This window comes from Mytilus edulis, chromosome 1, assembly GCF_963676685.1.
Source record: "Mytilus edulis chromosome 1, xbMytEdul2.2, whole genome shotgun sequence".
NCBI lineage: Eukaryota > Metazoa > Mollusca > Bivalvia > Mytilida > Mytilidae > Mytilus > Mytilus edulis.
Window position 1 is genome coordinate 72,031,303 of NC_092344.1, and position 17,842 is coordinate 72,049,144.

Below are 17,842 nucleotides of genomic sequence, written 5' to 3' on the forward strand. Positions count from 1 at the left end.
GTATTTGGTAAGACCTGTTGGAATCCGGGTATTCAATGCTCGTACAAAATGGTAAGTCTGGTATCTATGATGAGTTGATATATGGTAGATTAAAGGAAATCGGAAGAAAATATACCAGAGTTTTTCAAAATTGATAACGTGTAGTAAAAATAAAACATACAAGAAACAATTTTGGAGAAAAAAAAACGCATGTCGGAATTATATTAGCGTCGAGGACCTTGCATTAACCTTAATGATATTGGAGAGTTGTCTGCATCACTTGTAAAATGCAGACAATTCCCTGGTACTTTATATATCGATCGTTACATCTGCATCACCCTTTTTAAGTCACATTACCCATTTCCATGTATATAATAAGAATATCCCTTCAATTTTTGACAGTGTTTACTATATGTTATTTAGTACGTGTACTTGACATGGTTAAAATAATAATTTTAATTATGTTTGAACTTAAATTCAATGCGTTATCAAATAACAATAAGTTTTATCAGGAAAGACTAATATAGAGAACCGGAAAACGACTTTTGATAAAAAAAAAAAAAAAAAAAAAAAAAAGATCAGATGTGGGGCATAGATAATAAATATCATCAAAATGGGGGAGCTATCCACATTAAACGCGTATTGGATTCAAGGTAAGTTAAATAATATAACAGGATTATTTAATGAAGTTGTAACCCAAAAGATTAACTTCACTATGCTTTAACAATGGTTTTGTCCTTTCAGAATACAGTCAAAATTGTGTCATAAGTTAATTTGCAGTTTGTATTCATCCCTTCAAACTGCAACTGTCGAAAAAAATAATTTCATTGCTGAAATGAAAGGTTGTAAGTATGAGGTAAATGCAGTGTGGCAAAATCATTTTCACTATCCAAATCTGGTGATAATCAAAGAAGGTTGGAACATAAAGTTTGACTTGGATACTATGCGTTTGCACAAAAATGCGCAAGAAGTCGTAAAAGATTGTTTAAAATAGTAAAATGAATCACAAAAGAATAAAAGACGCTAAATCAAATGCAAAATTAATTTTTCAAATCATATTTACATCCTACTTACCTTTTGTACCTTCGATAGTGATTCGGTACTAACATAATTTATAACATATAACGTGACGGTACCCAAATTGCACCTATTTTGACAGTTTTTTCATCTACATTTTTTTATGATAAAGACAAAAATGTCCATTCTGTGTTTATTTTGTAGCCGTATCCTTCTTTATTATAAAGGTACACCAATTTGATTTTTATTCCATATGGAATCATAGAAAAATTGGTCTAAACTGACCTCCAAACCATCAATGATTCTGAAATGAGGAGTACCCAAATTGCATCCATGCCTAAATTCACATCGTCAAAAGTTTAATAACAGAGCTTTTGTTTAATTTCTTCAAATATTTTGAACAATTGGATATTAGTCCATGCTTACTCTTCATTATTTTTTAAATGGATACTTGTAAAATATTGTATTTGCTCATTTTAAAAAGATGACGTTTTGATGACGTCGCATGGCGACGTTTCAGTACATTTTGCTTTTTCAGTAAATACTTCATCTGTTGATAAATACTGTGAACGTTTTGTGCATATTTAAATAGTTTTACCTATGTTGAAAGATGTGCTTAGTATCAAATCATAAAAATACAAATTGTTTAGTCTCTATGAAATCTTGTAAGATTTTCGCTGCTACTTTTGCTAAATAGGTGCAATTTGGGTACCGTTACGTTACGTATTAAAAATTCCTCATCTATAAAGTAAGTAAAAAATCAGAAAATAAGGTACCTACTCTCAGCCAATGTTGACCTGATATTCATTATGGTGATGTAGCTCCTAACGATTCGGCGTATGAACGCATCACAAGCTGGCTTTCAAATGTTTAGCTTTGAGCATTTCTGGTGAAAGTCGGAAGAAAGAAATTTTTCACAAAACTATCAACAAATGTCGTACACGTGGGAGGTTTGACTAGCTATTAGACAAGGTGTAATGTTCCTTTTTTCTACACAATTCCTGTACCATGTCAGGAATATGATACCGTAGTTGTTTTTCCACTTGTGTATTTTCATCCGTTTGATTTGTTTGAGCTTTAGATATTGCAATTTGATAAGGGACTTTCCGATTTTAAATTTCCTTGAAGTTCGGTATCTTTGTTATTTTACTTGTCATTTCATTTTTTAGCACTTGGTGTATACCGCCATTGGTGGACTGTTTGTCCCCGATGGTAAAAGCTTCGGTACTAAAATATTGTATGCATATACTAATTCAAAATTCACCATTCATAAATGAAGACATTATTCTAAAATGAATTACCGACTTCCTCAGGTAAAGTTGATAGTTGGGTATCCTGTTAAGGTCCTTTTGGTAATATAGTTCATAACGATTTCCTGGTTTTCAAATGTTTGGGTTTGAGCGTTCCTCCAAGGTAAATCCAGATATCCCCTTCGGACTCAAGAAATTTCTAAAGTGTTCATTTTATTCAACAAACTTCTCTGATCTCTGAATTGATAAAAGAATTATAATTGAAGATAAGCATTGTTGATGTGCCTATCCCAAAATAGGAGCATGTGGTTCAATGGTTGTCGTTAATTCATTTCGGTCATACTTGTTTTAAGTATATTGTTTTGTTATGAATTGTTCCGTTTTCTCAATAGGGTTGTTTCATAGTTTTCATGTCGGGGCCTTTTATAGCCGACTATATGTTAGGGGTTTTCTTATTTTTGAGGATCATACGGTTGCAAATAATTGCTTACATCCACTTCATTTGAACTTTGGTGGATATATAGTAGTCTCATTGGCTGTCTACTACATGTTCTTATTTTTTATATAAACATAATATAGCATTACTATGAAATAATAACTCAATGAAAAATGTTTATAGTTTAAAACAAATAACAAGTAACGGCTGGGCGCTAATGCGATATCTTAGCATACTACTTTAGAAGGTTAATTTTTGAAAGAATGGGAATATCAGTTGAAGTAATTATCATAGGAGACATGTCATGATGGTCCCTCGAACTTCATATAAATCATGTATCAATCGATTACACAGATGTTGTTTACATTTAAGTTGTTTACAACACAAACAATAAAAATTAAAATCCTAGTAAGTAGTTATATGTTTCAAGCAGTAAGTCTGTAATTTCGTCTTCATATACTCTAATTTAAACGTAAATTTAAGTAAAACATACTCATACAAATGTCGTTCAAGAAACGTGGGATTAACTAAAATAATTTTGTACAAATTGATGAAGAAAAACGTCCATAATGGACATCGTCTTGTTCAATCAAACCAGAGAATGTCCTTTCTGGCGTCATTTTTGTTTACATTTTAGTACTTTAAGTTAGAAGGAAAAAATTAATTGTAAATTCTTTTTATTTGTTTTAATGGTTTTGTTAATAGGTAATATTCATGCTTGTGTTGAAGTTTGTGTTAAGTTATGCTTCATGTTGAAGATAAACATCATTTCTTAACAATTTTACTTAAGTGGTACGTGATAAAAAAAAAAAAAAAAAAAAAAAAAAAAGTTGCATAATTTTGTTTACAAACAAATGAGTTAATCGTTTTCTGATCGTCAGATTGTTGTCTCTTTATTATTCAGTAAATTTGTTAATTTGCATGATTTCCTGAATATTTCATGTAGACATATATCGGTAAATTTGATCGTATCTTGGCAACATGTGTTGTTTTTTATAATAGTATACTATATCAATGTAATATGACACTTTATGAAAGCGCAAATAATGTCTTTTAATAATTTGTAAACAAGAGATAATCAAGTCAAATTGAACCATAATAGAATTCACAGACACATGTAATATGTATGTATTGCGGAACTTACAAAACTTATATATATCAACTACATGGTCATTTTTATAAAAGAGTAGGTCTATTAAGACCCCTTTTTGGCCCCAAAATGTAGCTGTTTTACAAAATTGTTAAAATGTAAACTTTTAGTTATTTATTGGAAAGTAAAATGCTTCTGCTACATAAAAAGGGCTGTTTTGACACTACAATGCACATTTATCGGATACTAGCATCATTTAGTCAAGCTAAATACTGAAATCTTCACAATTCTAGCATTTTAGTTAAATTCTAGACGGTTTTCGTTTTAAATGAAGGTGGCCGCATTTGTATTCATTCTTAATATTGAAATGTTAGTTGTATTTGATGATAATACACAACATATATAAAGTTTGAGAATGAACACGGATGCAGCCTTTTTCATTTTTGACAAAAACCATCTGAAAAGTGACATATTTTGGCATATTTGATAGATTTTTCATATTTAAGCTTGAATCGGAGCGTTTTTAATGACTTGATCAGTTAAAATATTTCGCATTAAGCAATTGAATCAACTGAAATAGACACTTAAGTGTTTAAAAAGTGTCCAAAATCTTTCGACAGATGAACCTAAAATTTTAGGCCAAAATCGGCCCTTCTCCTTTTCTGTTTACAAAAGTATGAAATTTTCGAAATACTAAGGATTTTCTTATCCCAGGAATAGATTACCTTAGCCGTATTTTGCACAACTTTTTTGAATTTTGTGTCCTCAATGCTCTTTAACTTTGTACTTGTTTGGCTTTATAACTATTTTGATTTGAGCGTCCGGGATGATTCTAATGTAGACGAAACGCGTGTCTGGCGTTTTAGATTATAAGCCTGGTACCTTTGATAACTATTTTCAAAACACAGTCTTCTGAATGTCATATGCATGTAAATCTGCAAAATTCATTCAAACAGATTTTAACTACGCTTCAAAATTCAATTGGTTCATAGCTCTAATCTTGATTTTCTTTCATCAGGAACGCTCAACGTCGAATGTTTGAAAGCCAAGAATGTATAATAACCGAAATAGTTGCAGAGCTATTTGAAAAAAAAAATGACTAGAAATAGCCAAATTCATCTCAGGTCATCTTTACCTTGAAGGAGTCGAAACATATAGGTTTCTTTGTAACTTCTTAATTTATAAACGGACAATTTACATCTCTTTGTGAAAGAAATCAGTATGGCTGAGTATGGATGGTTGTGTAAATACATAAAGCCTCGTCCGAACTCATTAAAACGTTTTAATGAATATGCCATGCTCTTATGACGCACAAAGGCATTGAAGCTTGTCTTCAGTTGGTAAAATAAATAAAGGCAACAGGAGACTCGTATATAGTTGTTAGATCAGTGTTGAAAAGTAGGATATATAAATACGTAGTCACGTCTGAAGTGATAAGATGCCGTTTATGAAAATGTACCATACTCATGAAGCACAAACCCATTCCAGCTTTGCTGACGTTCGTTTTGGATGTAAAAATATGCAATCAATTCAAAATGAATTGCTAAGTTACATTCAACATTTTTGTGAATATGCCAGGCTCTGCTAATGCATAAATCAATTATAGCTTCTCTTGGTGGGGTGTGAGTGTGACTGTATGGGATTTAGATATATGCAGTCATGTTCGAATGCATTTGGTCAACAAGACATCTCTTGGTAATGTACGTCAATTTGAATGTGTTGGCATATAGAATCACATTAATGCCCGTTCTGAAGTTTGAAAGCTCAGAATGTATATTAAATAACCTAAACAGCTGAAGAGCTATATGACCAAAAACGACTGAAACAAAAATAGCCAAATTCATCTAAGGCCCACTTTGCCTGAGGGAGTTGAAACTTTCAAAATGTATTAACAGACAGTTTTAGAAAGGTTTGTTAAAAACCATGTCAGTACCAAAGTACTGAGCTGATGATACCCTCGGTGACTGTTAGTCCACCAGGTGAGGTTTCGATCCAGTGCATTAAAAATTATTCAGCAGTGTCATCTTGAGTAGTAGGTTAGGTGCGCTGGAAAACTGGTTGAAACACCACTTTTATTTAATCAGGTTTAATCCACCATTTTCTACATTTGAAAAAATGCCTGTACAAAGTCAGGAATATGACAGTTCTTGTTCATTCGTTTTTTATGTGTTTTGTCATTTGATTTTGCCATGTGATTAGGGACTTTCTGATTTGATTTTCCTCTAAGTTCAGTATTTTTGTGATTTTACATTTTATTCTAAGTGCTCATCACTAGTTATGACTATTACAGCAAATCACCTGTTCGTTTGAAGGGTTTTTCTAAAACAAGCCAGACCAACTTAGTTATGAAAGAGGGAAACACCTTGAAGTTTTACATTTATTCTTTTCTATCCTTGTCACCCTAAGGCTGTATAACTCTGTCCACTGTATAAATTTTAACATGCATTTCATTATCATCATTTACCTGTGTTTTAAAATACGAACAGGTTTATAAAATCAATTTACAAGGATGTTACTCTTTAATTTACCATTGTTTACACAAGCTAATAAGCTCATAAGATGTACATTTAGTTGGAATTTTATCTTTGTAAAATGGATCAGAATTAACACTGAAGTTAACCATATGTTGCGTTTGTTGATAACTAACACATCTGTGATAATGATGAGTGTGCCCTGTAAAGTGACAAATCTTTCCAACGGATCCAGGACATATTATGGGCTCTGTCGATGCGAGAACTTGTCAATAGGACAACTGTTGTGATTGTAGTCATGATTAAAAGTAAGTAACTTTGAACTACCAGTTCAGATTCAAGTGGGTCCGTTTCATGAAATATTTCAATTTTAGAATAATCCCATATCCGTTTGACCCTAAGATCTACAATGTGAATAAATCGAAATAACAGTACACGTTCATCTCACGATTTATTGAATACGATTCCGTTTATGTCGTTACTATTGTAGTAGTATAGTCCGTTTATGTCGTTACTATTTTAGTAGTATAGTCCGTTTATGTCGTTACTATGGTAGTATATAGTCCGTTTATGTCGTTACTATTGTAGTAGTATAGTCCGTTTATGTCGTTACTATGGTAGTATATAGTCCGTTGGAAGATTTCTGTCAAAACAATATAAGATTAAATATTAATGGAAAGCAACGACAACCACTGAATTAAGGCTCTTAGCTATGGACATACACATAAGAAATGTAGCGGGATTTAACACTAGTGTCAAGCTATCCAGCAATTCTCATCCTGCAATTCTCTTTAAGTAAAGCTATCCTGCAATTCGTCATCCTGCAATTGCGTTTGGAAAACAACTTGGGCGACAATTTTATTTTTCTTTAAAATCATAGTTTTTAACTTTTTTGTTCTAAAACGTGATTTTATATTGAAAATCAAAGATTTTTATATCCAATTACCCAATTTTTACTACAGTTTATAGATTTCTAACTCATATTAACGGTTTTAGCATTTACAATTAAAAAAAATATGACGACCATTCAAACAAAGTATTATGTGTTAATTTAGGATGTGATTCGCAGTAATGCATGTTAAACCAACATTTGCGATTTCAAAAAAACAACTCATAATTAAAACTCAAATTAAGTACTACAAATATAGAATTTTAATATAAAATATTTTTTTTAATGGTATAACTTCATATCTCACATTTCCGACCCACTGTCTCAGTAGTTTCTTATGGCTAGGCATTATAGACGCTGCCCTGAGGAATAGCTATTGGATAGAACTACAACGTGAGGCTAAAGAATTTCTGGGGTAAGCATTCTGAGGGGCCGAAAATTTCGTCCGTAACACGTAAAAAAAGTCATATTTGCTGAAATATGCACTGGGGTCACCCACTTGTTCAAACTCGTTGCCCCGGCAGTTCTGTATGGCTAGGGATTATAGAACCTGCTCTAATGAATAGCTATTGGGTGCGACTACAACGAAGGGGCAAAGAATTTCTGGGGTAAGCATTACTATTGGACGGAAATTGCGTCCGAAACATGGAAATCCAACCAAATTTGATATAATACGCATTGGGGGCACCCACTTTCCGACCCACTGTCTCAGTAGTTCCTTATGGCTAGGCATTATAGACGCTGCTCTGAGGAATAGCTATTGGATAGGACTACAACGTGAGGCTAAAGAATTTCTGGGGTAAGCATTCTGAGGGGCCGAAAATTTCGTCCGTAACACGAAAAAAAAGTCATATTTGCTGAAATATGCACTGGGGTCACCCACTTGTTCAAACTCGTTGCCCCGGCAGTTCTGTATGGCTAGGGATTATAGAACCTGCTCTAATGAATAGCTATTGGGTGCGACAACAACGAAGGGGCAAAGAATTTCTGGGGTAAGCATTACTAAAGGACGGAAATTGCGTCCGAAACAGGGAAATCCAACCAAATTAGATATAATACGCATTGGGGGCACCCACTTTCCGACCCACTGTCTCAGTAGTTCCTTATGGCTAGGCATTATAGACGCTGCCCTGAGGAATAGCTATTGGATAGGACTACAACGACTTTTCGGCCTTTAAGCATGCTTACCCCAGAAATTCTTTGTCCTATCTCATAGCTTTTCATTAAGGCAGCGTCTATAAACCCTAGCCATAAAGAACTACCGAGACATTGGGTCGGAAAGTGGATGCCCTCAATGCGTATTTTATCGAATTTGGCTTTATTTCCATGTTTCGGACGAAATTTTCGACCTTTAGGAATGCTTACCCCAGAAATTCTTTACCCTCACATTGTAATACTATCTCATAGCTATTTATTAAGGCAGCGTCTATAAACCCTAGCCATAAAAAACAGCCGAGGCAATGGGTTTGAACAAGTGGATGACCCCAATGCGTATTTATCAAATTTGACCATTTTTCCGTGTTACGGACGAAATTTTAGGCCTTTAAGAATGTTTACCCCAGAAATTCTTTACCTTCACGTTGTAGTACTATTTGATAGCTATTCATTAAGGCAGCGTCTATAAACCCTAGCGATAAAGAACTACCGAGACAATGGGTCGGAAAGTGGGTGCTCCCAATGCGTATTTTAACGAATTTGTCTTTATTTCTATGTTTCGGAGGAAATTTTCGACCTTTAGGAATGCTTACCCCAGAAATTCTTTACCCTCACGTTGTAGTACTATCTAATAGCTATTCATTAAGGCAGCGTCTATAAACCCTAGCCATAAAAAAAACAGCCGAAGCAATGGGTTTGAACAAGTGGGTGACCCAAATGCGTATTTATCAAATTTGACCATTTTTCCGTGTTACGGACAAAATTTTCGGCCTTTAAGAATGCTTACCTCAGAAATTCTTTACCCTCACGTTGTAGTACTATCTAATAGCTATTCATTAAGGCAGCGTCTATAAACCCTAGCCATAAAGAACTACCGAGACAATGGGTCGGAAAGTGGGTGCCCCCAATGCGTATTTTATCGAATTTGGCTTTATTTCCATGTTTCGGACGAAATTTTCGGCCTTTAAGAATGCTTACCCCAGAAATTCTTTACCCTCACGTTGTAGTACTATCTAATAGCTATTCATTAAGGCAGCGTTTATAAACCCTAGCCATAAAGAACAGCCGAGGCAATGGGTTTGAACAAGTGGGTGACCCCAATGCGTATTTATCAAATTTGACCATTTTTCCGTGTTACGGACGAATTTTCGGCCTTTAAGAATGCTTATCCCAGAAATTCTTTACCCTCACGTTGTAGTACTATCTAATAGCTATTGATTAAGGCAGCGTCTATAAACCCTAGCCATACAGAACAGCCGAGGCAATGGGTTTGAACAAGTGGGTGACCCAAATGCGTATTTATCAAATTTGACCATTTTTCCGTGTTACGGACGAAATTTTCGGCCTTTAAGAATGCTTACCCCAGAAATTCTTCACCTTCACGTTGTAGTACTATCTAATAGCTATTGATAAAGGCAGCGTCTATAAACCCTAGCCATAAAGAACAGCCGAGGAAATGGGTTTGAACAAGTGGGTGACCCAAATGCGTATTTATCAAATTTGACCATTTTTCCGTGTTACGGACGAAATTTTCGGCCTTTAAGAATGCTTACCCCAGAAATTCTTTACCCTCACGTTGTAGTACTATCTAATAGCTATTCATTAAGGCATCGTCTATAAACCCTAGCCATAAAGAACTACCGGGACAATGGGTCGGAAAGTGGGTGCCCCCAATGCGTATTTTATCGAATTTGGCTTTATTTCCATGTTTCGGACGAAATTTTCGGCCTTTAAGAATGCTTACCCGAAAAATTCCTTACCCTCACGCTGTAGTACTATCTAATAGCTATTCATTAAGGCAGCGTCTATAAACCCTAGCCATACAGAACTACCGAGACAATGGGTCGGAAAGTGGGTGCCCCCAATGCGTATTTTAACGAATTTGTCTTTATTTCTATGTTTCGGACGAAATTTTCGACCTTTAGGAATGCTTACTCTAGAAATTCTTTACCCTCACGTTGTAGTACTATCTCATAGCTATTTATTAAGGCAGGTCTATAAACCCTAGCCATAAAGAACAGCCGAGGCAATGGGTCGGAAAATGGGTGCCCCAAATGCGTATTTTATCGAATTTTGCTTTATTTCCATGTTTCGGACGAAATTTTCGACCTTTAGGAATGCCTACCCAGAAATTCTTTGCCCTCTCGTTGTAGTACTATCCAATAGCTATTTATTAGAGCAAAGTCTATAATTCCTAGCTATTCAGAACAGCCAAGGCAATGGGTTGGAAATGTGAGTTATGAAGTTGTATTGTCGATATACCATGAACAAATTTATTTTACATCAAAATTCTATATTTTTAGTCGTTGATATGAGTTTTGATAATCGCAAATGTGGGTTAAACATGCGTTAATACGAATCACTTCCTGGACTTAATAGATAATACTTTATTTGAATCATCGTCATGATTTTTTTTTATTGTAAATGTTAATTACGAAATCGTAAATATGAGTTAGAAATCTACAAACTATAGTTAGAATTTTGTTAATGGGATATAAAAATCTTTGATTTTCTATATGAGTCTTGTTTTCGAACAAATAATGTCAATAACTATGATTTTAAAGAAAAACAAAACTGTCGCTCAAGTAGTTTTCCAAACGCAATTGCAGGATGACGAATTGCAGGATAGCTTTTCATAAAGAGAATTGCAGGATGAGAATTGCTGGATAGCTTGACACTAGTGGATTTAACATGTTTGTGAATGTTCAACCCTTTTCTTAACCTTGTACAGTGGTGTAACAACACAACATAAGAAGAAATTCTAACAATCCCTAGATTGGAGCGAAGCACAAAAACAACTTACAAACAAAAGATAAGAGACACTAAGTACTGAGCTAAGAGTAATCGCTGTTACTGTAAGCTAGTTCAAAGCCAATTACAACTAATATATATAGACGATGTTCTCCCTCAAGACTAAAGCATGTATATAACATCTATTTCCTTATTAAATTGATGAAAGACATAAAAGCAAGAAGATGCTAATCATTAATGCTGATGCACTTTTTACTTTGAGAAAAAGAAGGACAAATAAATATGATTTTATGGAATGAAATTGCCTCTTTTGAATTTGTAGAAACTGGAATTTCTGTAATGCTTTAGATTTGTAGTTAGTTATAATTTTGCGCGACATAATATATGATTAATGATTTTAACATGTATAAATTGCTAGACTATTAGTAGACTAGTATGAATGATAGTTATCTTTTAAAATCTATTTTTCGATAAAAATGTTCTTTACGAAAAAAAAACCATTTTACTCAGTAAACGGACCAATCTCCCATGTGACCACATGTGTTTTACATACGAACAGGTTTATAAAATCGATTTACAAACTTAATATATCGTTTGACGGGTGTGATACGGGCAAAATTTGCGATGCCAATCGTTGAAGACCTTTGGGATAGGTTACAGTGAACTTATAAATGACAGTGTTTAGAAGTTTTGAAAAAAGTCGAATAAATCCAGCACTTAAGCAACTGCTTACGTCGGGGGAAAGAAACTGTTTGATCTACCCGATCATGATCAATAATGTGAAGCATACAAAGAAATGGAGTTCCATTTTATACATGACTATATTCAACGTTGTTTTTGTTTTCAAATGAAAGATCAAATATTTGTAGTTTGGATTAACAAACACATTACCTAACTGACGTGGAATGGGGATTATGATTGAGATTTGATTATGTTAAATGTGAGAGATAAATAAACTGATTTGATAATTTAATACAAACAACCCCAATCCTACTGTCAATTTGTTAACTACACTTGTCAGGTCTTCATGTCAAGATGTATTCCTCGACGTGTGTTTTTTTAAAGGAGTTTAACATCTAGAACAAGTTTTTAAAAACTAAGAGATAGTACAATGCACCGGTCATGTTCTTACTGCACCCAGTTATAACATAACAACCATGCATACCTTATTGGAAGGTAAGTTTTTGAATAGTTTTAATGCTTCCTTTGTATTTACATGCATGTTGGTTTACCTGTTCGGATGATTTCATTTCTGAGGCCCTTTATCCTTTATAGCTTGCTGTCCGGTGGGAACCAAGGCTCCGTGTTGAAGACCGTACTTTGACCTACAAAAAAAAGTAAAAACACAAAAATACTGAACTCCGAGGAAAATTCAAAAAAGAAAGTCCCAAATCAAATGGCAAAATCAAAAGTTCAAACACACCAAACGAATGGATAACAACTGTCATATTCCTGACTTGGTACAGGCATTTTCTTATGTAGAAAATGGTGGATTGAACCTGGTTTTAAAGCTAGCTAAACCTCTCACTTGTATGGTTTACTTTTAAAAATTGTGACTTCGATGAAGAGTTATCTCATTGTCACTCATACCACATCGTCTTATATCTATGCAAAGAAGATTCAATTCTATAGTCTAAATGTTTGGTTAACATGTGTTGTCGGTTTACTGTCTCACTCTTGATTGACCTTACGTTCCTTGTATTTGTAGTAATAATTTAATGTATTCTGACACTTAAATTAAAGAAACCTTCGGTAAATTTGTGTTCGAGGAAGCTAGTATAATATACGTAGAGGTCAAAGCGGCATGTTTTGGTTACAGATCATTTCACCATATTAACACAACGAAAGGTAAAACAAATGTGGGATATATACGTCACCGAGACAACAACGTCACTCATTCAAAAGGAAATACAAAACAAACAAAAAAAAACCATGTAAAGTTGAACGTACGGTATACAATGATAAGATAAATGTCTTTACAATATGATAAGCTCTGAATCACCCTTCGTCTAGAAAGGTCACCAAAAATGTAACAGAGATCTCAAATTGAGAATAGAAATAGGGAATGTGTCAAGGAGACAACAACCCGACAAAAGAGCAAAAGACAGCCCGAGGCTACCTATGGGTACCATGGGTCTTCAACACAGCGAGAAAATTCCGCACCAGGATGCAGGCTTTATCTGGCTTCTCTACAAAAATGGGTTCTAGTTCAGTGAAAACGGACTTCACAGTAAAATCCGACATATATAAATGAACTATTAAAAAAAACATACAAATCTAAGAAAGGCCACAGGCTCCTATTTTGGGACAGGTGCAAAAATAATCATCTAGACTATCAAAGATATTACCGGCCCGGTATATTTTTTTCTAAATCACTATCCTTCCACTTCTGCATTAACCTCGTTTACTGCTATAACCATTAAAACAGTAGACACAATAAATATAACTATAATATAATATTTTTATGAGGTAAATATGCGGTTTAAACTAATATTTACATGTGGTCAACGAAACAAGAGACAGTCATTAATTAATTGTTTTAATCCATATTCCGACAGAAAAAAATCCATTTGAATAAATGACAATTTTTAACCAAAACCAATTGTACATTAAATATTTTACCACAATAATAGTACTTTTAAAAGAACGTCATGTTGAGGGCGGCGAATATAGCATTGTTCTTACTTGGTGAATATGCTTTTTTATTTAACCAATATGAAATATATAACTTTTAACAGTGGTGAAATAAACTTAAACAATATTGAAACATCGACAAATTAACAAAACTTTTAGTTTCCAATGAATGTGAAGGATTTTTTTCCAAAGAACAGAAGCGATAAATGCTCAGTGTTTGCTGTTACAACAAAGTTATATTAGCCATCATGTGTGAATTTATAATTCAGCTACAGGCTATTACATTGCATTTCGCTGGATGTACTAATGGGAGAAACTGCATGTGATTTATATCGTGGATTTTTTATTTATAAAAAACTCTGCTTCTACCAAACCAGATGCTTATTATTTAAAAAAATGTCATGAATAGAAATACATTCTATAAACAATTATATCTGATTTCCCCGTAGCTCCTGAAGAGTTTTTTTTATGTGGCTACTTCGCGTTAATAGTTCTACTATAATTACAATAACACTTCAATCTAGACCCATAAAAAAAACATATTAACGAGAAATCATCATTGTTCAGATATTTCATTATATCCCAGATGCATTGTACAGTTTATCAATATTCATTGCTAATACATTTAATATAACAGATTTATAATGTTGAAACGCGGGGGAATTTTTAAGTTTGAATTACTACTTTGGTCTTTACTAGTCACGAAGTCTAAAAAAAATATCTGGTAACAATGGTTCGGTTTTGTTTAAAATGTCAATTGACATTAATAAAATTTTGTTTGTTATGTCATTTACGTATTTTATTTTATGTCCATGGTTATATCATGGGATTAATGTTACACTTCCGTGGTTCTATTATAACATAATAATACAATATTTTCATTAACTCTGTTGGTTATGCTGTAAACCGAACGTTAAATAAATGCGCTGGTACTTGCTTTATTTCTGTAATGTAAAATGAAAGCTTCCCAATATTAATCTCTTTCTTACGGAAAAAAAACATGCAATATATTCATCTGTGGTTCTGTGGTTGCAACGTCCTTGTTGAGAAAAGATTAGCTGTATCTGTCAGTCTAATTTACACGATCTCTGTCAAAAGTTTGTTTCTAATGCTGGCGAAAAGTTAAGGATCAATAATGGTTTAATCGCTTAATCTTTTAGTGGTTCTCTAATCAGCTGTTTAAAGCTAAACTAATTTTCACAGTTTTTGTTTTAACCTTGATGTATCTTCTTAATGGATTTAGGAGATTTTGAACATTGGTAAATTTTAGTTGCCTCGAATTTGATCACTGCATGCTCGTTCGTTACATAAGAAAAAATAATGATGTAGAAAAAAACGTTGGACTAGTTTTGGTTGATATTCTGAACTTGGAAATCGTTACCTCACTAGTAAAAGCCAATAAACTGACAAACATTTACAATTTATAGACCACAAGTGCAGAAATTTGAATCTGTATAGATTCTTCAGCTTTAACTGCGTGCAATAAGATATTCTTCCACTTCAGACTGTTTCATTTTAAATATTTAAAACTCGCCTCGCGTTTTTAAAGTTGAAAATTAAACCGTCTCGAGTGGAGAAATATCGTATCACACTCAGCACAGTGGTAGAACCTATATTCAATTTTCTACACTTATGGTCTTTAAATGATAAATATATTTTTTTCTTCAGTAATTTGTTATTGCTAGACTGGGTATTACTACTTCCCAATGAGCCGTGGTTGAAATGTTACCGTCATCTCAACCAAACAAAGCTGACATTTCAAAAGGAAGCATAACAATGTGTGTAATTTAAAAAAAAACTAACACTTACATTAAAGGTATAAAATAAATGTTACAACGACAATCTCCATTAACAATTGAAATTCTATCGATTTACGAGCTCTATAACCTCATTTATTCAAAGGTTTAGTACAAACAAACCATTAAACCAAATGCAGAGTACTAGGTTCCGAAACATTAAGTTACTTTTAGAGATAATTAACTAGAGGCTCCAAGGAGTCTGTATTGCTGTGAACCTTTATTTGATAAGCCAAAATTATATGTTATAGTAAAATTATTGTGAATTGCCATAACACAATCATAGTTTTTAAGATTACAGCTTAAAGCACTAAAATGGTTAAAAATCGCCATTTAATTTCGAATACTAGTAGTCCTATGGTGAGTGATTTTTCGATTTTTTTTTATTTCATATTATAGATCTTTTCTAACTGATCACGTTTGCTTAAAAAGTTTCTCTCTATGATTATAGTTTTCAAGGTAAAAGTTAAAAAAAAATCAAAATTTGGTGAAAGTCTTCGATTTCAGTTTTCAATACATAGAACAATACTTGCATTTTACCCCTAAAATTCGATATTTAGCCAGGCTATCTGTGAAAGGTTAACGAAGACGACAGACGACGGACGACAAACTCCAAGTGATGAAAATAGCAGTCTCACTTGCCCTTCGGAGGATAAGTACATCAAAGCCGTGCTTACAATTACTGACTGCGAGCTTAAACACTTATTCTAATATAATAGTTATATAAAACACATGTTGTGTTAGGCTCTGATCATGTCCATAATGTTATAGTATGGTATTAGTTTTCTGTTTTGCTTTTTCCAATCATATTGTGCCCTTTATGGGTTCTTGATTAGATTAATAAAATTCTTATCTTCTTATCTTATCTTCTTATTCTGAATGTCAAAAGACATTATTAATTTCTGTTATCACGGCACATTCTGACTGTATGTTGATATCAATTCGACATGCAACTGAAAATTGTTATGGTCTTTTGGCCGACAAATCATATAAAATACAAAAGTGATAAAAGACATTTGTAAAATATGAAATAACAAATAAAGGGAATATTTCAATATTCCGAAACAACCAGAATGTCAATGTTAGTTAAACAAAAGTCACATGCATTTTTTTACAATCTTTAAAGGATGATGATATCCTTGTTATAATTTACGGAGTGGCTATTTGTCCGGCTAGCCGGACAAATAGTGCCAGGGCTATTTGTCCGGCCATGGAAATGCGCATGTCATATCATTTGCGTTCGGACACGGGTGTAATATTATCTTCAGTAGCACCAAGGGGGTGCGTGTAATCTGATAACTGATATTCAATTTTAAGATGGCTGAAAACGGTGATATCAATATTTGTGATATTTTTTGCAGTTTTCGGAATTTGACAATGGAATACGATAGTATGAACTTCCTAGAATGATATAATCTTATAAAAGTGACTCTAAGAAATTGAAATCACAAGGAAAATTGGAAAATTAAAGATAATTGATCGATTTTACAAAATTATTCGACTCGCTACAGCTATTTAAATGGTGGAAAATATGTTCAAAGCAAGAGTAGTTGAGAAAGGCCTTTACAATTTTGCATGTCAAAATATGGATAACTTTATGGCAAGGGGTCTATAATTCTCTTTGACAGAGAAATGAGCTACAGACATAATAATTTTGTACCTTTTTCAGCTAGACAAAATCCTTTACGCTAACTTAAAATGCACGAGTCAAACACAAACCAAATTTTTTTTACAAGTAATTTCTTCTCTCTTCATATATTAAAAATATAGGATATTTTATGATTTTTTTCGATGTATTGTTTATCCACATTGGACTATATACTAGTATGAAGAAAAAAAATTCAATTACTAGTAACAAGATTATGACCTTACACTTAAGATTAAACATGTGTTACCCCCTGGTGCTGCTGAAGATAATATTATACGCACACACTAATATTATAGTGACATGCGCATTGTATTGGCCGGACAAATAGTCCTGGTACTATTCGTCCGGCTAGCCGGACAAATAGCAACTGCCTATAATTTATCCATTGATGAATGAATTCAGACATTGAAATCTCGACGTTATCATAATACTTTCAAAATCAAAACATCTGAGAGAAACACTCGCTAAACAAATCATATGGGATATGCATATACCCAATTTTGACTATATATATATACAGGAGCAGCCATTTTGGCACCAAGAAAAAGAAAATTGAGCATTGGATATAGACAATGACCTATTGGATATAAAATGTAATCTCTTGTCACATATCGAAATGTTAGTTCAGGAAATAATTCACCGCCCTATTCAGTAGGATTTTAGTACAAGTGTTCGTGTGTTCGTTTGTACTATTTGAAGTGTTGAATTGAATTTGTGAGAAGATCA

At 33.4% G+C, this 17,842-nt stretch overlaps 1 protein-coding gene across 3 annotated transcripts in view; it reads left to right on the top strand.

Annotated features, from left to right (window-relative positions):
* Positions 1 to 576: 576 nt before the first annotated feature.
* Positions 577 to 17,842, top strand: part of LOC139488678 (prostaglandin E2 receptor EP2 subtype-like) — a 28,998-nt gene continuing 11,732 nt past the window's right edge. The window contains exon 1 of one of the 3 annotated variants that reach the window (XM_071274513.1): positions 577 to 632. The gene's annotated coding sequence lies outside the window, so the exon portion shown is untranslated. Of the gene's footprint in view, positions 633 to 6,231; positions 6,552 to 12,044; positions 12,215 to 17,842 lie in introns of those variants that run through there. The other 2 variants (XM_071274499.1, XM_071274506.1) reach the window with 2 other exon arrangements.